The sequence below is a fragment of the Schistocerca cancellata genome, chromosome 6 (genome assembly GCF_023864275.1).
Source record: "Schistocerca cancellata isolate TAMUIC-IGC-003103 chromosome 6, iqSchCanc2.1, whole genome shotgun sequence".
Classification (NCBI taxonomy): domain Eukaryota; kingdom Metazoa; phylum Arthropoda; class Insecta; order Orthoptera; family Acrididae; genus Schistocerca; species Schistocerca cancellata.
The window spans coordinates 663,281,514-663,309,055 of record NC_064631.1 but is presented as its reverse complement, the minus strand read 5'-3'; positions in this window follow the sequence as shown (position 1 = coordinate 663,309,055).

Sequence of the window (27,542 nt, the reverse complement as noted above, 5' to 3'; positions counted from 1 at the left end):
TTGACTACGGAGCCTATTATGAAGTCTGATATGTATTGCCTGTTCATACCTAGTCCTCTTGGACAACTCACGGTGCTGAGAACAGTATTATTCACATCAGGTCTGCTACCTTGACATTTGACCCCCTTATATGCACTGCTATATGAACGAGTCAGATTGGTTTTTGGTATGACTGGTGAATGGGAGTGTCACACGCTGGAATATGCTCAGATTTCAGGGATCCATCAGAGAGTAATTACGATCCTTGTAACGGATCGCCAGCCCCTAACTTTGCATATTTTGTGCCTGCGATAACAAATGACAGGCGCGGCACATAGCTGCTCTGCAGACGTTTATGCCATGACCACCACCTGAGACAGTGCTACGCATCAAGAAAGGGGTATAGTACTGCTGTTCCAGCGTGTTGGGGCAAACTGAATGACAGCCTCACCACCTGTTGAGAGCTGCACCAACATAATATAACTTCTGTGTGGAATAAATCCATAAAAGTCTATTCTGTCTTAGATAATTTCAGATTCCATTACTTATATTTTGAGCCAGAGTAAACAGATTAAACCAACAAACCTTAGTCTTTGCCAACCAAACATCACCCAATGGAGTACCAATTATTAGTAGTTTGTATTTGTGAGGCCAACTTCTTATGACTTTTTTGTCAACTCGCTTAATTTGTGTTGTTTGTCCTATTTATTATCAATAAATTTTGTAATTTCTTATAAAAGACTAACCCCATATCGATATACACTCCTGGAAATGGAAAAAAAGAACACATTGACACCGGTGTGTCAGACCCACCATACTTGCTCCGGACACTGCGAGAGGGCTGTGCAAGCAATGATCACACGCACGACACAGCGGACACACCAGGAACCGCGGTGTTGGCCGTCGAATGGCGCTAGCTGCGCAGCATTTGTGCACCGCCGCCGTCAGTGTCAGCCAGTTTGCCGTGGCATACGGAGCTCCATCGCAGTCTTTAACACTGGTAGCATGCCGCGACAGCGTGGACGTGAATCGTATGTGCAGTTGACGGACTTTGAGCGAGGGCGTATAGTGGGCATGCGGGAGGCCGGGTGGACGTACCGCCGAATTGCTCAACACGTGGGGCGTGAGGTCTCCACAGTACATCGATGTTGTCGCCAGTGGTCGGCGGAAGGTGCACGTGCCCGTCGACCTGGGACCGGACCGCAGCGACGCACGGATGCACGCCAAGACCGTAGGATCCTACGCAGTGCCGTAGGGGACCGCACCGCCACTTCCCAGCAAATTAGGGACACTGTTGCTCCTGGGGTATCGGCGAGGACCATTCGCAACCGTCTCCATGAAGCTGGGCTACGGTCCCGCACACCGTTAGGCCGTCTTCCGCTCACGCCCCAACATCGTGCAGCCCGCCTCCAGTGGTGTCGCGACAGGCGTGAATGGAGGGACGAATGGAGACGTGTCGTCTTCAGCGATGAGAGTCGCTTCTGCCTTGGTGCCAATGATGGTCGTATGCGTGTTTGGCGCCGTGCAGGTGAGCGCCACAATCAGGACTGCATACGACCGAGGCACACAGGGCCAACTCCCGGTATCATGGTGTGGGGAGCGATCTCCTACACTGGCCGTACACCACTGGTGATCGTCGAGGGGACACTGAATAGTGCACGGTACATCCAAACCGTCATCGAACGCATCGTTCTACCATTCCTAGACCGGCAAGGGAACTTGCTGTTCCAACAGGACAATGCACGTCCGCATGTATCCCGTGCCACCCAACGTGCTCTAGAAGGTGTAAGTCAACTATCCTGGCCAGCAAGATCTCCGGATCTGTCCCCCATTGAGCATGTTTGGGACTGGATGAAGCGTCGTCTCACGCGGTCTGCACGTCCAGCACGAACGCTGGTCCAACTGAGGCGCCAGGTGGAAATGGCATGGCAAGCCGTTCCACAGGACTACATCCAGCATCTCTACGATCGTCTCCATGGGAGAATAGCAGCCTGCATTGCTGCGAAAGGTGGATATACACTGTACTAGTGCCGACATTGTGCATGCTCTGTTGCCTGTGTCTATGTGCCTGTGGTTCTGTCAGTGTGATCATGTGATGTATCTGACCCCAGGAATGTGTCAATAAAGTCTCCCCTTCCTGGGACAATGAATTCACGGTTTTCTTATTTTAATTTCCAGGAGTGTATCAATCACCCATCAATAATTGACTACAATAATGACATGGCCACCATTTCATTAAATTATTTCAGCATTCAAGCTTTATTTAAGATTGCAATAAAAGTTATGACCTCCGAGGCAGGCTAGCAAAATCAACCACACTCTGAGGGTGGAATCAACTTAACAGATGCCTGGCCAGTTAGACACTTGGAAGGCTGCAAAGTTAAAGTGATTGCTCTCTGGGTGTGAACATACATTAACCTCTATACTTTCAAATCAAAGCGTAAGACCAGTGTAGTCTTGCAATTGCTCTTCTGTATCAAACTTGACTCTTAATATGTATCTAGCTAATGTCGAAAATGATTTAGATACCAAACATAATTCAGATACGGTAATTTAGTATTTAAATATCACTGTGGCTGTCAGATATATCGCACAGTTGATCATCTTTCTGTCAGTTTGATTCTATAGGAGCACCAACACATAAGTCATGCTGTTCAGAAATGAAAAAAAAATGCGTATCGGCTCTGGCAGCCAATGAAGTGGCTTACATAGATTTCTACAACTACCCTTATCTCTACGACTACACTTATTTAAATTACTGTCATTACTTAAAACTATGAAAATGCGATAGTTCTGCGCAGAGCTACTGGTAATCACTAATGGGCGTTTTAATCTGGTGGCTTATTCTCCTTATACCACGGGTATTATGTAAGTTAGTAATCATTGACTGAATTTCTCCGTGCTGTAACTTCGCAAATAAGTTAATCACAAAGGATATCTGCTCACTATCAAAAACGTACTCATCTCCTCTTTAATTTCACAAATCGTTCTCCTCTGTACTTATGACAGTTTTGCATTGCTATGTGCAATCGCGAACAATATAATTCTTGTCTTTTGTACACGTAACGGCGGAACTGACGTCATGTCATGTGCGTCAAGTTTGAGTCGCTTGCAGGCCGCCGAGACGTCCACCATCGCCCTAGCTGAAGCCCTGTGCGCCCGGCATGACGTAGCAGGATCGCCCGCAAACTGAACATCACTTCCAGCTAAAACTGATTACCCATACACAGATATACACTAAAGCGCCAAACGAACTAGTATGTGCATGCGTATTCAAATACACAGATATGTAAACAGGGAGAATAAGGCGCGGTTGTTAGATCGGTTAATGCTGTTACAGTGGCAGGTTATCAAAATTTCAGTGAGTTTGAACGTGGTGTTATAGTCGGCGCACAATGGATGGGACACAGCGTCTCCTAGGTAGCGATGAAGTGGGGATTTTCCCGCACGTCCATTTCACCAGTGTATCGTGAATATCATGAATCCGGGAAAACATCGAATCTCCGACATCGCTGGAGCTGGAGAAAGATCCCGTAAAAACGGGACCAATGACGACTGAAGAGAATCGCTCATTTTGACAGAAGTGCAACCCTTCGGTAAATTGCTGCAGATTTCAATGCTGGGCCATCAACAAGTGTCAGCATACGAACCACTCAACGGAACATCGTAGATAACCGCTTTCGGAGCCGAAGGCCCACTCTTATTCCCTTGATGACTGAACGACACACAGCTTTACGCTCGCCTGGGCCCGTAAACACCGACATTGGGCTGTTGATGACTAGAAAAATGTTGCCCGGTCGGACAAGTCCTGTTTCAAATCGGACGTGTACGGGTATGGAGACAACCTCATGAATCCATGGACCCTGCATGTCAGCAGGGGACGAAGCTGGTGGAGGCTCTGTAATGGTGTGGGGCAAATGCCGTTGGAGTGATATAAGACCCGTGATACATCCAGATACGGCTCTGACGGTGACACGTACGTAAGCATCCTGTTTGATCACCTGCATCCTTTCATGTCCATTCTGCATCCCGACTGACTTGGACTATTCCAGCAGGACAATGCGACACCCCACACGTCCCGAATTGCTACAGAGTGGCTCGAGGAAAACTTCCGCTGGCCTCCAAACTCCTCGGACATGAGCATTATTGGATACATCTGGGATGCCTTGAAACGTGCTGTTCAGAAGAGATCTGCATCCCTTCGTACTCTTGCGGATTTATGGACACCCCTGCAGGATTCATGGTGTCAGTTCCCTCCAGGACTACTTCAGACATTTGTCGACCCATGCCACGTCGTGATGCGGCACCTCTGAGTGCTCGTGGGAGCCCTACACGATATTAGGCATGTATACCAGTTTCTTTGGCTCTTCAATGTATCTGGACATTCTGTTCAAATTCATCTTCTGCGAACAGAACAATTCGACGCAATAATTTTGTATGGAACTGCAAATCGATGTATTTAGTATCCCTGACAGTTACGTGAAGCGAGATCTATAAATGGTGTGAAACTACGCTGAGGTGACGGAAGTCATGGGATAGAGGTACCCACATATACATTCCTGGAAATTGAAATAAGAACACCGTGAATTCATTGTCCCAGGAAGGGGAAACTTTATTGACACATTCCTGGGGTCAGATACATCACATGATCACACTGACAGAACCACAGGCACATAGACACAGGCAACAGAGCATGCACAATGTCGGCACTAGTACAGTGTATATCCACCTTTCGCAGCAATGCAGGCTGCTATTCTCCCATGGAGACGATCGTAGAGATGCTGGATGTAGTCCTGTGGAACGGCTTGCCATGCCATTTCCACCTGGCGCCTCAGTTGGACCAGCGTTCGTGCTGGACGTGCAGACCGCGTGAGACGACGCTTCATCCAGTCCCAAACATGCTCAATGGGGGACAGATCCGGAGATCTTGCTGGCCAGGATAGTTGACTTACACCTTCTAGAGCACGTTGGGTGGCACGGGATACATGCGGACGTGCATTGTCCTGTTGGAACAGCAAGTTCCCTTGCCGGTCTAGGAATGGTAGAACGATGCGTTCGATGACGGTTTGGATGTACCGTGCACTATTCAGTGTCCCCTCGACGATCACCAGTGGTGTACGGCCAGTGTAGGAGATCGCTCCCCACACCATGATACCGGGAGTTGGCCCTGTGTGCCTCGGTCGTATGCAGTCCTGATTGTGGCGCTCACCTGCACGGCGCCAAACACGCATACGACCATCATTGGCACCAAGGCAGAAGCGACTCTCATCGCTGAAGACGACACGTCTCCATTCGTCCCTCCATTCACGCCTGTCGCGACACCACTGGAGGCGGGCTGCACGATGTTGGGGCGTGAGCGGAAGACGGCCTAACGGTGTGCGGGACCGTAGCCCAGCTTCATGGAGACGGTTGCGAATGGTCCTCGCCGATACCCCAGGAGCAACAGTGTCCCTAATTTGCTGGGAAGTGGCGGTGCGGTCCCCACCGGCACTGCGTAGGATCCTACGGTCTTGGTGTGCATCCGTGCGTCGCTGCGGTCCGGTCCCAGGTCCACGGGCACGTGCACTTTCCGCCGACCACTGGCGACAACATCGATGTACTGTGGAGACCTCACGCCCCACGTGTTGAGCAATTCGGCGGTACGTCCACCCGGCCTCCCGCATGCCCACTATACGCCGTCGCTCAACGTCCGTCAACTACACATACGGTTCACGTCCACGCTGTCGCGGCATGCTACCAGTGTTAAAGACTGCGATGGAGCTCCGTATGCCACGGCAAACTGGCTGACACTGACGGCGGCGGTGCACAAATGCTCCGCAGCTAGCGCCATTCGACGGCCAACACCGCGGTTCCTGGTGTGTCCGCTGTGCCGTGCGTGTGATCATTGCTTGTACAGCCCTCTCGCAGTGTCCGGAGCAAGTATGGTGGGTCTGACACACCGGTGTCAATGTGTTCTTTTTTCCATTTCCAGGAATGTATACTAGGCGGCAGTATCGCTTACACAAGGTATAAAACGGCAGAGCATTGGCAGACCTATCATTTGTACTCGGGTGATTCATGTGAAAAGGTATCCGACGTGATTATGACTACGTAACGGGAATCAGCAGACTTTGTTCCCGGAATGGTAACTGGAGCTAGACGCATTGGACATAGCATTTCGGAAATCATTAGAGAATTCAATATTCCGAGATCCGCTGTGTCAAGAGTGTCAGCAGAATACCACATTTCAGGCGTTATCTCTCGCCATGGGCAACGCATTGGCCGAATGCCTACACTTAACAACGAGAGCAGCGGTGTTTGCGTACAGTTGTTAGTGCTGACAGACAAATAATACTGCTCGAGATAGCCGCATAAATCAATGTTGGACGTACGACGAGCGTATCGTTTAGAACAGTGAGGCGAAATTTGTTGTTAATTTTAACTGAAACCTGCACCACATATCCCGTTTCCTTCTCCCATTATTTTCAAAATAATTTCAGACGCCACGCCGGCACTAAGCTGAACATCGCTGGACGGCGACAATTGACCTCCATTAAGCGCCTATTTCAGATTATCGTAATTATTATCCCGTTCTGGAGGCAACGCTGGAGATCGGCGATATTATTTCTTTCATTTATGATATATAGGAAACTGATATTTTCAAAGTACGATTTATTCACATGATTTATGTTATGCGTAATAGGACACAGACTTGCCCCGCAATAAGTTAAATCACGCATAGGTCCTTACGTACTGAAAATGGTGAAATATTTTTAGTGTGTGCATATAGCCTATAATGATTAACTGTTTTTGACCACGGATTCATCTAAGTAACTTCAATGATTATACAGGATCCCAATCTACATTTTTGTGTCAGTACAATCTAACAACGATCCGTGATTTCGCTTGTCTTTGCAGTGAAACCAAAATTAAATAAACTAAAATGATAGAATCTCACACTCACATTCCATTCAACAACACACTCGTTAATATGTTATACACACACACACACACACATACACATACACATACACACATATATATAGAAAACATACCAAAAAGCTCAAATTTTTCATTCTTTGTCGGGAATATCATCGTCTTTGCCCATCTGTTGGGCAAAGACGATGATATTCCCGACAAAGAATGGAAAATTTGAACTTTTTGGTATGTTTTCTCCTTTTGAGAAGTGTGTACCCCAGTAAAGCTCAAAGTTAGTTCACCTCTAGAGCTGTATAGATACAGGACTTCTGGGCTACATCTCAGCGCTGCGTTTAGTCTAGAGGCCCTGGCTTCAGGACTCAGTAAGGGTGTTTCTGCCAATGTTTGGTGGTTGCTTAGAGGCAGGGACAATATTGTCACAATTCAAGTTGGCGGTGGCGGAAACTGAAAAACAAATACAAGGTAGTGCTGGTGTCAGCTCTAGTCTTTTGGCATCCATTGAAATAAAGCAGCTAATCAGTTAAGTGAGTTTGATTTTGTAACTTCCGCGTGACACAGTACTCGTTAAAGCCTGTACTATAGTAAGTGAGCGGGGTTCACCTTATGAGAAAGGATTTTCGTATAGACATCGACCGCGTGTGCCTGAATGGTGGCAAATCAAACTTACACCCACTCTGTAATAACAATGATCCGTCAAGTATGTTCGAACTGCAATTACACGTCAAGATGGACCAAAAACAGCTCTGACGATGCTACCAATTTGTTAATAATACGGTCGCCAGCCTAATTAGGCATTAACTGAGTTTATTCCCTGTGCAAGCTGGTATATATTCGTGCAAAACAACAAGTAGTAATACTGGATAATATAGTAGAATCTTAGAACCAGAAAATCTATTGAACTGATAGTTTTATGTTCTGTATTGATATGGAAAAACCATGAATACATAACACTACACTATAATGTATACTACAAAACTTTATACTGTCTATCAATCTGATTAAAATCGAGCATAGGTTACCCTAGAAATATCACTTTCGTGCCACACACAAAATGTCAATTTTGATAAAGATAAAACACTGATAAATTTTGACTTTTATATTGACTTTAAAAGTCAATTTAGAACACTTCAGAATTCAAATGAATAAAATGGGGGGGGGACCCTGAAACTGTTGTGATCACTGTATTAAAAAAATGATTACTGAATTTATTATGCGTTCAAGATTTCCAGTATATAACTTGCTACTCTTTTCATCTTATTTACTGCTCATTTAAATACATTTATATCTGTCTAGAAATAATAAACTTCATTACTATATCAATATTAAAGTTATCTTTCAACTTCGTTAGCCCTTCGTTATTCATTTACTGGTTCATTAACAAAACATTTCTTTAAACACCATTATACCATAGCTAGTTCTGCAAATTATTATTATTAACACAAATTTTAATTTTGATTTTGGGACACTCGGATTGCACAATATTTGGAAAGGACCCTGTCTATGTTAGTTCTGAGGATAATTAAATGAGGGGAAAGTTCTGGTAAAATTTAGGTTATTATTGCACAGTTCTCTCTCTGATCCATACGAATACAGTACTAGAAGTTTCAACCTGCTAGTATCGATGCGGCGGTTGGCGGGCGGCGCGGTGGCGAGGCACAGAGCACACATACAACCACAGCTATGGCTCTTGATGCATCGGCACTTTAATTCTTCTTAGCGTCGCAATACTTTTCCATTTAGTGCCTTTGGACTATTGCCATGCTGTGTGGGCGTTGGAACGGCATACCCGAGGCTCAATGAAGCTATGTATTCCAGGAGAGCCTCCTTGCTCCAGAAGGTGTTGCTCAGACCAATGCCAACCTCCAACTACTACCACTGAGCACGTTGTGCCATGCAGTGCCCGCGCGCATTTTCCCGCGCTCGCCTGCCATCCACCTTTTACCGTTCCCTTACAGACAGGGTATTCACCCGAGGTTTTGCATTCTACATATCCTAACACATTGCCTACGCATGGACCAGGCGCACAGTTACAATTTTAAACATCTTACAACAGTTCCAAAATTTATTACATTTCAATTCTATCACATTGACATTTGACATAGACATTAATATTCACATTGAAACTTGTTTACAGTTTTCTTAACACAATGGCATGAAACAAAAACGAAATGAAATCAGAACATCAATTACACAAATGTATCGAAAAATCAGAAGAAAAAATTTATTTATATGTACAATAGTACAGTGTCGTTGTTGTTACAATCTGAATTGCGTAAATTGGCATCCGAACAATCTGTATTAAAATTTGAATCCATTTTGACTATTTTTGGACCGCTGTCAGTCACAAACTTTGTCAACTATTATATTATTTATTTAGCGACATGTTTCGACGTAATACCTCATCTTCTGACTAAATGGCGCTACAAAAACAACTTTACAATGAAGTCATACTGATGTTACTTGGTCTTTTCGTAAATGCCGTGGTCATCGTGATTCGTATTAATTTATCAAAAATATATAATTGAAGACACACACACACACACAAACACACACAAGCGCGCGCGAGCGCGCACTCGCGTCTGCACCTGACAGATGAAAGCTAAATGTGGCAGGTTGAGACAAAGTAAGTTGAATGATGTTTTTGTCAGCAGTTTTGTCAAGTGTGGACTTTTCTGGCTTTGCAGAAACATTGACACCCACTTTTTGTAACGTCTGCATGTGATAACTTGAATGTAGCTCATTCCTCACTATGAAAGCTGTTCTGTGATCTAGTCTTGGCAATGCGTGAAGGAGATGGAATACTTTGTCTGTTACACGAGCTCCAGTAGGATATGACAGGTTTACAGGTGAAGCAAAAGTGCCACACCTAAAGGCTGGAACGGTATTCATTACCCAGGTTCAGGACAAAAGTATATCAAGCAAAAGCATCTTTGGTGCAGTTTGAAAATACATGTATAAAAATGAGGAGCTGGCAACATTGTTCAGTGAGCAGACTACCGCGACATTAAACTCACTTCCACCATGGAGTTATGGCTCGAATAGTCGTCCCATTCCTTTTTTACTTCGTAGACGTCCTCATTTATAAGGAGGATTTCATTTTGTAACATGACCATACTGTGCCAGGCCTTCAGCCGTGTATTAATATTGTCTGTTCTGTGTTCAGTATATGGCCTTCAGCCGAACCTTATGTGAAGTATTTTAAGATTAAGCCTTCAGCTTTGTTTTATTTAAAATTCTTGTTTGCTCTGTATTTAAACCTTCGAAGATAAGGAAATAATACTTTCATAAAATGGCTTGGTTTTGATAGAACACACAATTTCTAGATTACTTTCAGAGATAGTACTTCTGTAAAGGCACCATCCCACCTTCTGTAATACATTCAGGCCATCAATATATTGACTGTATGAGGGAGTGTACTGATGTACTGTCAGTACCAGAGATACTGACGAGCACTACTGATGGCCCTAAAACATTCTCAGTCTTGTCAACACATACTGGTCGCGTGAGATCAAGTATTGAGAACTGACAATATTCTGTATTCAGGTGCTGACAGAGATTCATGAACTAGCCACACTGTGTAAGTGTGCAAAATTTGTGTTTTTGAGATCGGTTTGTGTGTGTTATACATCAGATTCAATTCTTCGATAAGCCTTTAATACAAAACAGTTCTAACTGGCCATTGGAGCGTAGTCATTGAGTCTGCCACTTTAGGAAGATGACTGAGCAATTCACTGTGACGTTTATTTACTAATTTGAGAATATAGTATTTTCTTCTAGAAGTATGCATTAGTAGAGACAAAAAGCTCCTACTTCAACATGTACGTCACCTATATACAATGGCTAGGAACATGTACTGTCTTCAACATAGGACTAATGTGCTGTTAACATCTTTTCGCAGGTACTCATGTCCAGGTTTGTAACCTGTCATATACATATTTATTGGAACTCATTCAGTCAATTTTTACGATATTTTTCCTTGATATACGAAAATCTGAAGAAAATACAAACAGAACTGTAAGTAGGTGAGTTCTTGATAATATAGCTGTTTTACGTATGGAAATATTACAGTAATGTCAATATCTTTGTGAACAGATATTTTAGATATAAACTATCACTTCAGATAATAAGTATGTAAGATTTTATTTTTAGAAGTACGTGCTTTTGTACAAGGTAACACCAGTTTAATGACACTAGCGACATGTGAACTCTTGATTTCTATGAACTACATAAACTTGCAGATTCTGTATCTTAGGACATCGAAAGTTGTGAAATAGTAAGCATAAAATATTATCAGATATTAAATTTACTTATCATGTAAGCATGCGCTCTCTTGGACCAAGCAGCCACTCATTTCACTCTAAATTGTAGTTGCTGCTACTTGATAGTTGATGAAATCATTTCATTTGTTACGCAACTCGTAGTTGACTATGCGGAGGCCTCTGGCACATAGCGTTAAGACAAGCTTGGAGGACGCTTGATTGCGAATGCTTTAACTAGCCTGGCACAGCGCTCACGCATTTATGCTGAGGAGGCGAAATACGACATGCTGGAGGATTGTGAAAGCATTAACTTGCTGATTAAATGAAGAGGTAGATAACAATGCAAGACAGCCAGTAGCAGAAAAATGCCTTGTTCCTCTGTGTTAGTGTCATCGAGAAATTTTTGATACAATCGTCCCCAGCTATAAAATGTAAATATTATTGATGTTACAACCAACACTCTGATTTTTAAAAGTTTTCAGAGAACGTTCTACGTCTTCTTCCTGTAGATACTAAACATAACCACAAAATTAAGTCATCTCCATTTTTGAAGAAGAGGAGGTCCTACAGAACGGAAATACCACGATCTCCATTTTTCAGTCTGTTGCTGAAAAAGAGTCGTTGCCGCAGACAGTTCAGTTGTTCACATAGTGCCATACATTATTATAAATAGGGGGTGAACTATTTATGAAGTGTGTTAAAAAAATTGTGGTAGTCTGGAATGAATTTGTGTCGATCCAGTTTTTAAAAATCTGATATTATCTGGCATAATACCCTATCATGACAGGTATGAATACATAATGCAGAACTGTTTTAACATGAGAGCTCAGCACATATTTCTGGTAATCATCGATGGCTAATTCTTTAATAGGAAACTTTTTGACAACATCTTTTTTCTGCGTTAACATCCTGATTCAATCTGAACTGCATACATTTTAGCTAGTAGATGGACAAATTCAGTAACAGTTTCACCTTTCCACACATCTTCCTTAATCCAGCTTGCTTTTTATTTACAACTGAAATGCTGTATCTGTTATTTACAGAAAAACTTAAAGTATCAGACCGTGCATGCACGCCAATCCTAAAGCCCTCATAAATATTTACAGTTTAAATATGATAAAATAAGCTATCTGTATCTATGTATTAGTGCTTTACATGCTTTGCTGAAAAATTGTCTAGCAAATATCCATAATGAAACTCTGTAAGGGGGATCTTTGAAATATTTAAGATTGTCATTACTACTACTACGGGCTTTACAAACATTACACTAATTCTGTTTAAGGTAATAACAAACAAATTTTCGTGAAAAGTAACGTGCCTTTGCAAGTTAGGTTGTAATCACTGCAACAGCTCCCTTCCTTCCTTCCCAAGATGCAGCCGGTTATATGTCTTTCATCTGTTACACATTTTGCATAGCTTTACCAAACACACTGTTATTCGTAATTCTGAAAAATTCTTCGTTTCGGCTACAGATAATAAACGTTCCATTGTAGCTGTTAAAGTGGGCATTGTTGAATGGGGTTTTTATTGTGTGTGCACGAGTTGACTTATTAGCAGCCTACTGCAGTTTAACTTGTGTGTCATTAAACAAGTGATCATCTACCTCCTCTTTAGATTGGAAATAACACAAGCTGGAATGTAATGATGAGAAGGAATAGAACCACTACATGCAGCCTTGAGAGGTTTTTTATGCTGTGGAAGTAGTATGTTACTGTATTAACGACCTGCAACATAAGGGTTTTACATGTTTCTAGCATTTATGAATTTTCGAGACATTTGATGGAAGCTATGGAAACTTCTTCCTCCGTGTGCTTTGTCCCTCCGCAACTGTCAAATCTTGCTCTGAGTACAGAATACCGTACACATTAACAGATACAATTTCATTTTCTTAGATATTTCCACATACTTCAATTCAGCAAGAAATGTAATTTTCGCAAATTTCATGCATGTGAAAATTTATGTTAACACAAACGTTCATTATTCCTTTATTGCCCATACAGATTCCTGAAAGTGAAAGGTTTCCAGTTTTCAACAGTTGGTATGTAATATTTCTTGAACATTATTCATTGATGTCATCAGACAGTGACAGAGACCATCGTTAGTGTTCATACACATTTGCCTAAGTTCATATGACTTCAGCAGTAAGTATTTACAGATAATTGAAACATTTATCTTAACTTGTCGACCCAGCCAACGAACCATGTTGCTGAAAACTGAGAGACTTGCGGAGTACATTTGTTTGGCACCCTTAAATTCCCCATGACTGGTTTTGGCTATAAAGGAATGTAAATTAGCATTTTCGGCTAAAGATAAGCGTTTCTTAACTGATGTTAAATTGATCAGAGTTGCGTGCGGTCATTCCTGTGAGCACAAACGTTCATTTAATAGTAACCTATAGTAAAAAGGCCACACTATAATTATTAATTACTCTATAGTACCTTTCTCATATCATTAAACCACTTTCTGACGTGCAGCATTTTGCGACCTATGTGGTGCCTTAGTGTGATGGGAATACATCTAGTGGGTCTCCAAATATACCGAGCAATCTGTCGAAGCAATCATACGAGAGATGACGCAGAGATTGCTGTAGAGTCTCCAGCGATGTCAGGAGACATGCTGGTGTGAGATCGTAGTGCACTTAAGGCTAGATAATAAGTCTGGCTTTAGATTTTAAGAAATGAGCGACGTCGTTTACATTCCAATGAATTTTATACCCTTCTGAAAAGTTCTCCATAGCAGTCCAGCGATGCTTCGGGCGACTTTGAATTCCCAATTTGCCTGACCTTCGGAGTGGCTAAAATCCATAAACTACCAATGATTTGCTCAAGCCTAACATCATCGAAAATTACTGTAGAGAAGAACCCAGCAACCTGCAAGTGTATAGAACAGTCACGTACTAATTTATAACGTATGTCACTTGTTTATAAATCGTCCTGACATACTTCATTACGCACAGTGTCACCTTGATGCAAGGGTTTCTCGTGAATCATGACTAAGGGTGCCAGTATATAAATTTAACAGAATCGACTGGATTGTGAATTGTCTCTGCTTGTGTGGTCTCACGAATACGTCTCCCAAATATTTTAACTGTGTTGCACTGCAGCTGCTTTTGTTTCCTGCATACTCCTCTTTGCCTGCAAAATATACTGCTGGAAAAGTTATTTAACATTTTCTTCCGCCGGCCGGTGTGGCCAAGCGGTTCTAGGCGCTTCAGTCTGGAACCGTGAGACCTCTACGGTCGCAGGTTCGAATCCTGCCTCGGGCATGGATGTGTGTGATGTCTTTAGGTTAGTTAGGTTTAAGTAGTTCTAAGTTCTAGGGGACTGATGACCTTAGATGTTAAGTCCCACAGTGCTCAGAGCCATTTTCTTCCAATATGCTCATGAATGTGATCACAGATTGCTTCATCCAAGAACACAATGGATCTCTTGTTGGTTTGGGTGGTCGTAAATGTACTAGGATCTGGTAGTTTTCATCCATCTTCCCTGTGGAAGACTGTAAGTTCACACTTGGGTTCCTCTACCGCTCCTGTCTTCTTTTGGAGCTGTTCGTCCACCTCTTCGTTATTCAGTGCTGTCCTTTCTTCGTTTTTCCGTTGCCCGTTGACTCCCGTGTTAGCTATACTTCACTACGCAAGTTCATCGATATAATATATCTGACTTACGGGTGACTAAATTCGTCCATCGCCATGTTTTCTTCTTTGAATTCTTATCTCCTAATTCACATTGTATTTTTCTCTATATTTCTTGATTTATTATAGTCCTTAGCACTCACCACGAGAGAAATGAAACACGAATGAAAGTTTTTGTATCGGTCTTTTTTCTGTGGTGAAACCCCAAATCCGCTGTTCGATAACACTTCGCAAAGAGAGGTAACGTAGATGCAAAGTACTTGACTTGTATTCTGCAGGAGGGCTGTTTGAATCTCCGTCTGGTCACTCTGAATTACGTTTTCCGTGATTTACCTACTGAACGCTTACAGGCGAATGTTGTGAAAATTCCTTCGAAATGATAGGGCCGATTTTCTTCACTTGCTCTCTTCTTCTGTTGGGAGATTGATTTAATGCTGCTCTGCTCGCTATTCTACCCTAAGCAATCCCCTTCATCTCCAAAGAACTATTGCAACACACACCTTTTTGAACCTGCTTAGCCGGCCGTAGTGGCCGAGCGGTTCAAGGCGCTACAGTCTGGAACCGCGACTGCTACAGTTGCAGGTTCGAATCCTATCTCGGTTATGGATGTGTGTGATGTCCTTAGGTTAGTTAGGTTTAAGTAGTCCTAGGGGACTGATGACCTCAGCAGTTAAGTGCCATGGTGCTCCGAGCCATTTGAACCATTTTTTTTAACCTGCTTACCATATTAATGCCTAAATCTTCCTCTACCCCATCCCCCTGGACTACCCTCTATTTATTCCTTGGCTGCTAAGCAAGTGGGCTGTAAACCGACCCCTTCTTTTATGTTAAGTTGCTCCAAAAACTTCTTCTTCCCTCAATTCGATGAGGTTCCTCCTCATTATTTACCAATGTATCCATCTAATCTTCAGCAGTCTTTTGTACCACTTTTCGGTTCAATTCTCTTCTTGTCTGAAATCATTATCTCCTACGTGTCACTTCCGTATAAGGTTACACTTCGGCCAATTAAAGACAAATACCTTCAGGAAGAACTCACTAACCCTTAAATTTGTATTAGATGTTAGTTAATTACTCGTTTTCAGAATATTTTTGTTGCTGCATCCAGTCTGTAATTTATAGTCTCTCTGTTTTGGCCATCATCAGACTTTTGCTGCCCAAATATCAAAACTCATCTATCACTTTCATTGTCTCATTTCCCATTCTAAATCTCCCAGCATCGGCTGACTTTCTTTAATTCAGGTATTTGCTTCGTTTCCAGTGACCTCGATAACAATGAGTGTTAACCTCTTATTATTATTCCTCTCTTGGGTTATGCTGAATTACGTAAAAGTATGGTCTTTCTATCTGAAATGTTCGTAAATGCTTTCCTTATGTTGTCAGAACAGGGTGCTGTGTCACATCAAAAGATCGTTAATTACATCGCTTAGTAGTAAATTAAAAGAAAGAGAGAGAGAGGAAGGGAGTGAGAGAGTTTGGGAGGAGGAGGAAAGCGATTACGTCGAAGCAAAAGTAGGCATACAAGAAAACAAAAATTTTGTGGCGTCTAATAAAAGTCATTCTGCTACTTAAGTATTTATGTATCAATGGTCTAAGGGTAGCGTCTTTGATGCAGTATGAAAACGTCTTCGGTCCCGGGTTCGAATCCCTCCACTGCTTAAATTTTGATTAATAATCAGCAATGGCGGACGAAGATTTCCGGCATAAGAGATCACCCCTCATTCTGCCAACGGCCTTGTCAAAGAGGGCGGAAGAGCGGACAGAGGTTCAGGGCACTCTCTTGTCCTTGGGGTGGGAAACTGCCCCTACAGGCGGAAGAATCAGCAATGATCAACGGCGTGAGGGTGCAGAAGGCAATGGAAACCACTGCATTAAAGACAAGTACCGTGTATCCACAGGACACGTAACTGAAGAAGTGTCATGATGATCTATCTCTCCATTGGCAAAAGATTCCGGAATAGTCCCCCATTCGGATCTCTGAGAGGGGACTGCCAAAGGTGGAGGTTACCATGAGAAAAAGAGTGAATAATCAACGGAAGGATAACGTTCCGCGAGTCGGGGTGTGGAATGTCAGAAGCTTGAACCTGGTAGGAAAACTAGACAATCTGAAAAGAGAAATGCAAAGGCTCAATCTAGATAGAGTAGAGGTCAGTGAAGTGAAGTGGAAAGAAAAGGATGCCTGGGCAGATGAGTATAAGGTAATATCAACAGCAGCGGAAGAATGACGAGATAAGGTTGAAGTTCTTTAAGGCTATATATACAGCAATAAGGAACAGCTCAGCAGGCAGTACAGATGAAGAGGAATGGACATCTCTAAAAAGGGCCATCACAGAAGTTGGGAAGGAAAACATAGGTACAAAGAAGGTAACGGCGAAGAAACCATGGGCAGCAAAAGAAATACTTCAACTGACTCACGAAAGTAGGAAGTACAAAAAAGTTCCGGTAAATTCAAGAAGAGAGAAATGCAAGTCGCTGAGGAATGAAAGAAATAGAACGTGCATGGAAGCTTAGACGAAATGGCTGCAGGAAAAATGTGAAGACATCGAAAAAGAAATGATTGTCGGAAGGATAGACTCAGCATACAGGAAAGTCAAAACAACCTTCAGTGACATTAAAAGCAAGGGTGGTAATATTAAGAGCGCAACGGGAATTCAACTGTTAAATGCAGAGGCGAAAGCGGATAGGTGGAAAGAATATATTGAAAGCCTCTATGAGTGGGAAGATTTGTCTGATGTGATAAAAGAAGAAACGGGCGCCTATTTAGAAGAGATAGGGGATCCAGTACTAGAATTAGAATTTAAGAGAGTTTTGGAGGACTTAAGATCAAATAAAGCGGTAGGGATAGATAACATTCCATCAGAATATCTAAAATCGTTGGGCGAAGTGGCAACAAAAAAGCGATTCACGTTGGTGTGTAGAATGTATGACTCTGGCGACATACCATCTGACTCTCGGAAAAGCATTATCCACACAATTCGAAGACGACAAGAGCTGACAAGTGCCAGAATTACTGTACAATCAGCTTAAAAGTTCATGTATACAAGTTGCTGACAAGAATAATATACTGAAGAATGGAAAAGAAAATTGAGGATGCGCTAGACGACGATCAGTTTGGTTTAGGAAAGGTAAAGGCACGAGAGAGGCCATTCTGACGTTGCGGTTAATAATGGGAGCAAGAATAAAGAAAAATCAAGACACGTTCATAAGATTTGTCGACCTGGAAAAAGCGTTCGACAATGTAAAATGGTGCAAGATGTTCGAAATTCGGAGAAACGTAGGGGAATGCTATAGGGAAATACGGGTCACATTCAATATGTACAACAGCCAAGAGGGAATAATAAGAGTGGACGAACAAGAACGAAGTGTTCGTATTAAAAAGGGCGTAAGACAAGGACGTATCCTCTCGCCCCTACTGTTCAATCTGTACATCGAGGGAGCTATGTTGGAAATAAAAGTAAGTTTCAGGAATGGAATTAAAATTCAAGATAAAAGCATATCAATGATACGATTCGTTGATGACATTGCTATCCTGAGTGAAAGTGAAGAAGAATTACATGATCTGCTGAACAGATTGAGTATACAGTATGGATTGAGAGTAAATCGAGGAAAGACGAAGGTAATGAGGAGTAGTAGAAATGAGAACAGCGAGAAACTTAACGTCAGGATTGATGGTCACGAAGTAGATGAAGTTAAGGAATTCTCTTAGGTAGGCAGTAAAATAATCAATGACGGACGGAGCAAGGAGGACATCAAAAGCAGACTAGCAATGCCAAAAAGGGCATTATCAAATATCAGCCTTAATTTGAGGAATATATTTCTGAGAATGTACATCTGGAGTACAGCACTGAATGGTAGTGATACATGGACTGTGGGAAAACCGGAACAGAAGAGAATCGAAGCATTTGACATGTGGTGCTACAGAAGAATGTTGAAAATTAGGTGGACTGATAAGGTAAGCAATGAGGAGGCTCCACGCAGAATCAGAGAGGAAAAGAATATGTGGACTGTACTGATAGGGAGAAGAGACAGAATTATAGGACTTCTGTTAAGACATGAGAGAGTGACTTCCTTGGTACTCACTGTGTTACTGAATGTTATATGTGTTAACGCAAGTAAATTAGAAGGTTAGAAGTTGTTCCACAATTATGAAAAAGCAGCTGCCTCCTGAGCTACATTAAATACTTCCCGTTCTACTCCTAAATGCTATGTAGCTTCATAAATTTGATTTGCAATCCTCGAACTAATTTAATCATTCAATTTGAAGAACATGTGGCTAATAAGATAGGTATTTAATTTTCTTTTGAATTTGTATGATTCCCAATTTGTTGGTTTGTATTGCATGGGAACTTGCTGACTGCCTAAACACCAGAGTACATAATTCCACAAGCTGCGAGATGGTCAAGAATGGAGCAGTGACCCGGTAAGTATAGAATGAAATTTCTTTTATCTCCGTCCATGATCACAAAATTATTAGGTCCTTAAACTACTGGCTTCGGTCAGCGATGACAATCTTCATTTCTGCAGAAAGATATGGGACAAAACAAATATAACTACTGGACTGTCTACATCTTAAAAAAATACAATGGACCATAACGGAAAATTTTACTCACATACAGGTAGAAAACATGCACTTAAAACATAACGAGTCACACCTGTTTTAAAAGATGTGCTAATATAGTGAAGTCGTAGTGGCATCATCAGAAGATACACACAAAATCTGCATAGCATGGTTGCACATATTTAAAATATGGTATATAGTAGTCCACAATGTCGGCGGAATCATCACGTTAATAGCGCAACTGTTCACAACAAAATGCACTGGAGTAGCCACAAAATATTTGTGTCTTAAGTCCGTTAGATGTCGCTACTGTAACTCTACACAAATTCGTCATGTATATAACTGTAAGAAATACAACAAAAAGAAGAATACAACAAGTGTAGTATACGGTGGGCTTAATAGGAGTATAATTTAATACAGTGATAAAATGCACTCAATTATCACGACTAAAGTTAAAGTTAAATTTTTAAAACGTAAATGGTTAAGGGACTATACGTTACTCTCAGAAGCCCTTGTGGCGACTTCAGGTAAAAATATAATGACATACATAACAAGCTTTTGTAACTAACAGAATACCATAAAAATGATACAATAAATAGAGAGATAAGTCAAATGGATGAAACAGCAGACTGTAGCAGGTAATAAAATCTGAAGATGGTCATTGCTGACCAAAATCGATAATCTAAGGGCTTAACAATTTTGTAATCACATAAGAAAGTAAAAGAAATTTATTGCACATAATTCCATTATCAACGTTACACATGGAAGCAAAATGTGCATGTAAATTATCTGTTGGCTTGTATTATGATCATGCACATGACAGTCCACCTGAAACTGATTGTTATTCTTAGCAGCGAAAACATGAACGAGTCAACATACGTGGCAATGTGCATAAGTACAACATGGCCCTTAAAAAATAATTCTGCGAGATAAGCAGTTACGTACGTATTCTACACACTATTCTCATTAGTCACTTCAGCTGAGCCAATAACCCCCCCCCCCTCCCCAAATTCTATTCTTTAAAGACCTGAACACTCATATACATTAGAGCTTCAAACGTATGATTACTTTACAAATGAGTTAATGTATTACAAAGTTTACGTTAAGATTCTAACAGAGGACAAGTTTGGAACAGGTGTGAAATTATGTGTAAAGTTTTTTGTAAGTCACGAAGTGTTCCCTTTCACAAACACTTAATGAATATAGTCTGGATAGTTTTCACACCATGAGTTACGTTACTTCAAGGTACAGTATGTCAGTATGTACACAGGTGCCAACTCTACCACTTTTTTTACTGTGTTAAACCTTTAACATAAGATCATTTAAAAATATACCTTTTCATGAGTAGGTTATAATGTATCTCTCTCTCTCTCTCTCTCTCTGTCTCTCAGCCTAAGTCCTCAAACAGAATTTACCCCATGCAGCTCCCTCTAGTACCATGGAAGCTATTCCCTGATGACTTAACACGTGACCTGTAATCCTGCCCCTTTTTCTTGGCAGTGTCTCCCATACATTCCTCTCCTCGCCGATTCTGCAGAGAACCTCCTCATTCCTTACCTGTGGGGAAACATGGGTATTATATAATATATACTAGAACCAAGAAAGAACTGTAAGAGAAGAAAACCAAAAAAGAAGTGCAGAGATTAAAAAGTGTGTGAGATAGGAATGATGAAGTCTTCGCCCCTACTGCACTGTTTATACATCGAAAAAGCAGTGACAGAAGTAAAAGAAACCTAATTTTCAACATTCGTTCTGTAGCACCACAACTTACACGCATCGATTCTCTTCTGTTCCGTTTTCCCCTTAGTTCATGTCTAACTGCAATATAGTGCCGTACTCGAATCGTATATTCCCGGAAATTTCTCTTCAATGTCTGTGTTTGATACTAGTAGGCTTCTCTTGGCCGGAAATGCCCTTTTTTTCAATTATAGTCTGCTTTTTACGTCCTACTTGCTCAGGAATGCCTTTTTTCCAGTGCCATTCTGCTTTTTATGTCCTCCTTGCTCCCTCTGCCATGGGCTATTTTGCTGCCTAGGTAGCAGAATTCCTTAACTTCACCTATTTCATGGTCACTAATACTGATGTTAGATTTCTCACTGCTTTCGTTTCTGCTACTTTTCATTACTTTCGTCTTTCTCTACTCAGTAGTATGTTCATTCCATTCAACAGATCCCATCATTCTTTTTCAGTTCCACTGAGGTCAGCAATATCATCAGCGATCTTATCACTGATATCCTTTCACCTCTAATCTTGATCTCACTCTTAAAAGTTTCTTTTATTTCCGTCACTGCTTCTTCGATGTATAGATAGTGCAGTAGGGACGAAAGAGTACAGCCTTGTATCACTCGCTTTTTAATCCGTGCACTTCTTCTTTCTTGGTTTTCCACTCTCACTGTTCTTTCTTGGTTCTTGTACATAGTGTATAATGCTCCTGTTCCCCATAGCTTTACTCTACTTTTCTCAGAATCTCGAAATCCTGCACCAGTTTACACTGTCGAACACTTTTTCCAGAGCGACAAATCCTATGAACATGTTCTGATTTGTCTTCAGTTTTGCCTCCATTATCAGCTCCAAATTTCAGAGCTGCCCTTCTGGTGCGTTTACCTTTCCCAAAGCCAATCTGATCGTCACCTAACACACCCACATTCTTTTATTCGAGGATTGTGTACATTACTCTTGTCACCAGCATGGATGCATGAGCTATTAAGATGAGTGTGCGATGATTCTCGCAGTTGTTGCCTAATGCAATCTTCGGCATTGTGTGGGTGATGTTTTTCCCAAAATCTGATAGATTGTCGCCCGTCTCATACAATCTACACATCACCGTACGTAATTGTTTTGTTGCCACTTCCTCCAATGATTTTAGAAATTATAGTAGAATATTATCTGTTCCTTCTGCCTTATTTGATTTTAAGTCTGCCAAAGCTCTCTTAAATTCTGATTCTAATACTGGATCCTCTATCTCTTGTATGTCGACTCCTGTTTCTCCGTTTATCACCTCATCAGATAAGTGTTTCCCCCATAGAAGCCTTCAATGTACTCTTTGCTCCTATCCGCTCTCTCTTCTAAATTTAACTATATAATTCTCACTGCACGCTTAATGTTATCGCACTTGCTTTAAATGTCACCGAAGGTTGTGCGAGTATTTGTTTTTCTGTATGATGAGTCAGTCCTCCGACAGTTATTTCTTTTTCGATTTCTTCACATTTTTCATTCAGCCCCATCACCTTACCTTCCTCGCACTTCCTATTTCTCTCAGTCCAGTACTTGAATTTCTGTATTCCTGTAGTTCCCTGAACGTTTTTGTATTTCCTTCTTTCGTCGATTAGCTGAACTATTTCTTCTGATACTCATGGTTTCTTCGCAATTACCATCATTGTACCTATGTTTTTCTCTCCAACTTCTGTGATTGTCTTCTTCACAGATAATCACTCCTCTTCAACTGAACTGCCTACTGAACTATTTACTATCACAGACTATAGCCACAGAGAAATTCTCTCTTCATTCTTTATTATTTTCGTATCCCACTTTTGTGCGCACTGATTCTTCCTGAGTAGTCTCTTTACTTTATCCTACCGTTCGTCATTACTAAATTGTTATCTGAGTCTCTATCTGCTCCTGGATTTGGCTTAGAACTAGTACCTGATTTCGAAGTCTCTGTCTGTCCATGAAGTAATCCAACTGAATTCTTCCCGTGTTTCGCGGCCTTTTCCAAGTATGCATCCTCCTCTTCTGATTCTTGAACAGAGTATTCGCATTTACTAGCAGAATTGTTTTGCAGAAATGAATTAGTTCTGCCCCTCCGTCATAATTGCTACCCAACCCATGTTCTCCAGCAACCATTTCTTCTACTTCTTCCCCTACAGCCGCATTCCAGTCCTCCAGCCGGCGGTTCTAGGCGCTTCAGTGCGGAACCGCGCTGCTGCTACGGTCGCAGGTTCGAATCCTGCCTCGGGCATGGATGTGTGACGTGCTTAGGTTAGTAGGTTTAAGTATTTCTAAGTCTAGGGGACTGATGACCTCAGATGTTAAGTCCCATAGTGCTCAGAGCCATTTGAACCATCCAGTCTCCCATGACTATTAGATTTTCATCTCTCTTTACGTACTAAATTAACCATTCACTATCCTCATAGACTTTCTCTGTCTCTTCATCCCCTTCTGCTTGCGACGTCTGCCTGTATACGTGAACCATAGTAGTTGGTGTTGGCTTCCAGTCGCTTCTGAAGAGAACAACGCTATCATTGAACCGTTCACAGTAACTTACTTTCTGCCCGACTTTCCTATTAATAGCAATTCCTACTCCCGTTATAGAATTTTCTGCTGCTGTTGATAGTACCCTATACTAATCTGACCAGGAATCCTTGTCTTCTTTCCATTGGACTTCACGGACACCCACTACATCTGTACTGAGCCTTAGTATTTCCCTTTTCAGATTTTCTAGCGTGCTTACCAGCCGGGTTTAATTATACAGACAACTGCTTTGTTTCCATTAGATGTGCTGCCTCAGAAGACAATTCCGTGAGAAAGTAGGGAACGATAATGTGCAAGATTAGCCAATGCTTGTCTGTCTCAATGAGCGGTACTTCTGAGTGTAAGAAGACCTAAACCTCTTGATTAGTGTATTCATGTGTTGGCTCCAGTTTAAGTTGCAACCCAATGGCTTAGTAAGTAATTTCCTGCAGTGTGTTGCATTAATATCTGGATCTGGTGCGAGAAGGTGACTTTTGCGTCTCTGAAATTGCGTAGTAAGAGTCTTCGTACGACTAAGACTTGAACCAGATGCAAGCTTCTGTCTAGCTCTCAGTTGTGCTGTTTTTGGTAATGTTGAGTTAGGATCCTAGATTATATGCTTATGTCAGCAACACACGTTATCGTTTTCAAACAGCCCGTTACAGTACTGTTATAATAAAAGGTCAGGTACAGTCAGATATTGCCAATGAAGGTTAGATTTTATTAACTTCCCTCACCACTGTATTTTTACACATGCTACCCGGGATACGTAACAATGGAGTGCTTTATAACGAGAGCAAAACGTAAAATTGAGTTCGAATCGCCGGAACAGTCACGGATAAGTTAAGAGAGACCATTTAAAGAGCTACACCGCCTGTAAAAATATCACAGGAAGAGCGGTAGGGAGAATATATTAGCGCGGTGCTGCAATGTATCTGGCGAAGGGATCCGGAACCTTGGGAGCGTTTACGTCCACATTCGCGTATCACCACGCCCGGTGATGTATGTCCTCCGGTCTATTGCGAACGGACGCGTTGATAAACTAGAAAGCCGGCGTCCGTGTGCATTAATTTAAGCCACGAGTACGTGTGAATTAGTGCCGGCGATTATGCGTCTGATGGATGGGTCGATGTATTCTAATGAAGGTGGACGGCCGTCCGTCGCGTCAAATTCTCCGTGAGGACGATTAACGCCGCTCTTCGGATATCGCTCATAAAGTAACAAACTGAATCCGGCGGCCCCTCTCCGTCAGACGCCTGTCAGCTTCATTTGTGGAGCGTGGACGCTACACGCTCACACGAGTGCCACTGTTTCGGTGATCTGGTGTAGGATTCCGTGACGACGCGAACGAAAGAAGGCTAGGAATGATGCGAAGATGCACTGAGCTAAAATTTGAGAGATATAGTTTTGTTTTACTGGAAATATAAATTAAAAAACGACTTCAGTCACAAATTTTCGTGTTTTATTCGAAACACGATGCCTTTCTGACCCTGTGAGTCCATCCTTATGTGTAAGTTCACTTAATACAAGATTTATTTTTACTGTTGAATGTGGTCAAATGGAAATTCCTATCACGAAAGGGTTTTGATGTTAGGTAATAAATTTCGTAAGTCAAATGTGTGAAACATGTGCGAAACACTGAAAAAAATCAACAGTGTAAACATACCACACAGTCCAAGAAAAGTAAATTTTTAACACCATCACACGCTGATTTCTCCATCCGATTCATGCATATCACTTCGCTCAAGAGGCGCCCTTTGCATACACATTTCTGTAAACACTTCATAGATGTTGTGATCAAAGAAGAATTGATTCGTACAGTGCCAGAGATCTAATTATTAAATAATTGACACATCCAGGAAATAACTTTGCAGTAGGTTTTTAAAATTACTGAAATAACTGTGCCCCACTAAATCTGTCTGTTCATGTAAAACAGATTCTGGTTTTTATTTTATTTTATGGAGCTATATCTCCTGTTGTTAGAAAAGATTTAGGGCTTCATTATGCAGTACTACCAGATTGTTCTCTATACTGTTGATGATGTGGTTTGCTTCCAACATACGTTGTGCAATAACTAATTTTTCGAGGCAGTTTGTAACGCCGGAAATGCATATCCTCCTGTTTCCATCTATTGTACTATTATTGTTTTTCCTTGCTTTGTTACTTCAAGATATGACATTCCTGTCTCTTTGTATATTGTAATTGTTTTACTGTTTGTATATATATATATATATATATATATATATATATATATTTATGTCGATGTATAATTGGTTTGTTTCGTAAATATTATTTGTATTTTTACGCTGGGTCTTGCCTAGGGAAGACTGCTATCGAACGATTACATCGATAGGTCGTGTGAAGAATCAAAGTGTGTAGGATCTTTGGTAGTGTTAACTCTGCCGCGTGGAGCGCGGGCTGAGCAGAAGGAGTCTGGCTGGAGTAGCGAGTGGAGCAGGTGTGTTGTGTGAAGCTCCCGCGAGTTGCCGCGCTTTCGGGGTTTGGCAGCATGTAATTGCGCTCGACTTGCGATGATAGTTTCTGACATGGTGTCGCGGACGGGAAGCATTAGCTGGCGCACATCAAGAGCCCGTTTCGTCTGGTGACCGTGTCGAGAAGAAGGCGCGCCAACATCCAGCTTCTGCAGCAGCGACGGCCGACAATGAGTGACTGTCGCCACCTCCTCGATCGACGGCTTCAAACCTTCAATCAACCAACAAGGTAGACTGGACGCACGTAAAGTTCTAGAACTGTATGGCAGACCTCAGCATTTCAAACTGTTCAAATCACAAAATTACAGCAACGTAGCATGAACCTTTGTTGCTCATTGTCCCAATTGCATTACCAAGCAGGGTCCCTTCCTTTTCCGGAATGAACCCGAGTGTCATTGAAATTCAAACGCCAGCATTAAAGTAATATTCTATTTCACTGCTTTAATTTCAAAGTTCAGTTAAAGTACTCAGAGCTGGCTACAATATTCAGATTACACAAGCACAAATTAAGAGTGCGAGTTTTGTTACCGTATTTTAGCTTACCTGTGACTGCAGCTCAGCTTGGTACGTACTAAATTTTACTATTGTTAATTGTTCAGAATCGTTTAATTCAAGTTCAAAGTTAAATCTCTTCTTTCTAAATTGCGTAGATTCAAGTAGCTTTGGAAATGATTGTTGAGGTAGTCCAAGACTAACCGTGTTTTACTGAATTTCGATGTGCTTCAGAAAGAAAGCTCACTATTAACTTCAGTCACTAAATTAACTTTCGATTTTCCTGTTTTATTAATTCTTTTGCTAAATTAAGTCAGAGTGTAGCGAAATTTATTACTTCTGACAAACTTTCAGTTTTCACACTACTCGTGTCAACCTTCAGTTGCCACACTTCTAGTGCTAATTATATGTGTAATAACCTTTCTTTTTCAGTTACTATAGTAATTGTCCTTAGGACTGGCGACCGTAATTTCCCCCAAATCTCAAATACCTAATTACCGCTAGTTAATTGTTAACGTAACGGCTGCACATTTACTTTCTTTATTAACTTTACCCCTTTTCAAAATTAATTTCCACCAGTTTCATTAGCACTTTTCCTTTCATTTAGATGTAACTCTTTCCTCCCTCTTTATCGACAGATTAACTTCGGTGACGATTGCTTTTCCAAAATTCCCATTAGGTACACGCGGTTTCATTTTTTACGGTCATTAAGGTCGATAAGTGAGGGGGAGGTTACAAGTTGAGCCTCAAAGTATACGTGTGTTCTTGAAAACGGGTTTTGAAGTTTCTGCCTATTTTCCGTACGTAGTAGGCAAGGCAACTGGGGCATGATACTTCGTACACTCCACTGCTGTTAAATTTTTGTGTATTTGACTTTATGTTATGGACGAGTAAGTCTCCTAACTTATTATTAGTTGGGAATGCAACCGTTTGCTTTTTTTTTGCAAATGTTACCGGTTTTTTGGGATATGGAGGTCAGGTATGAG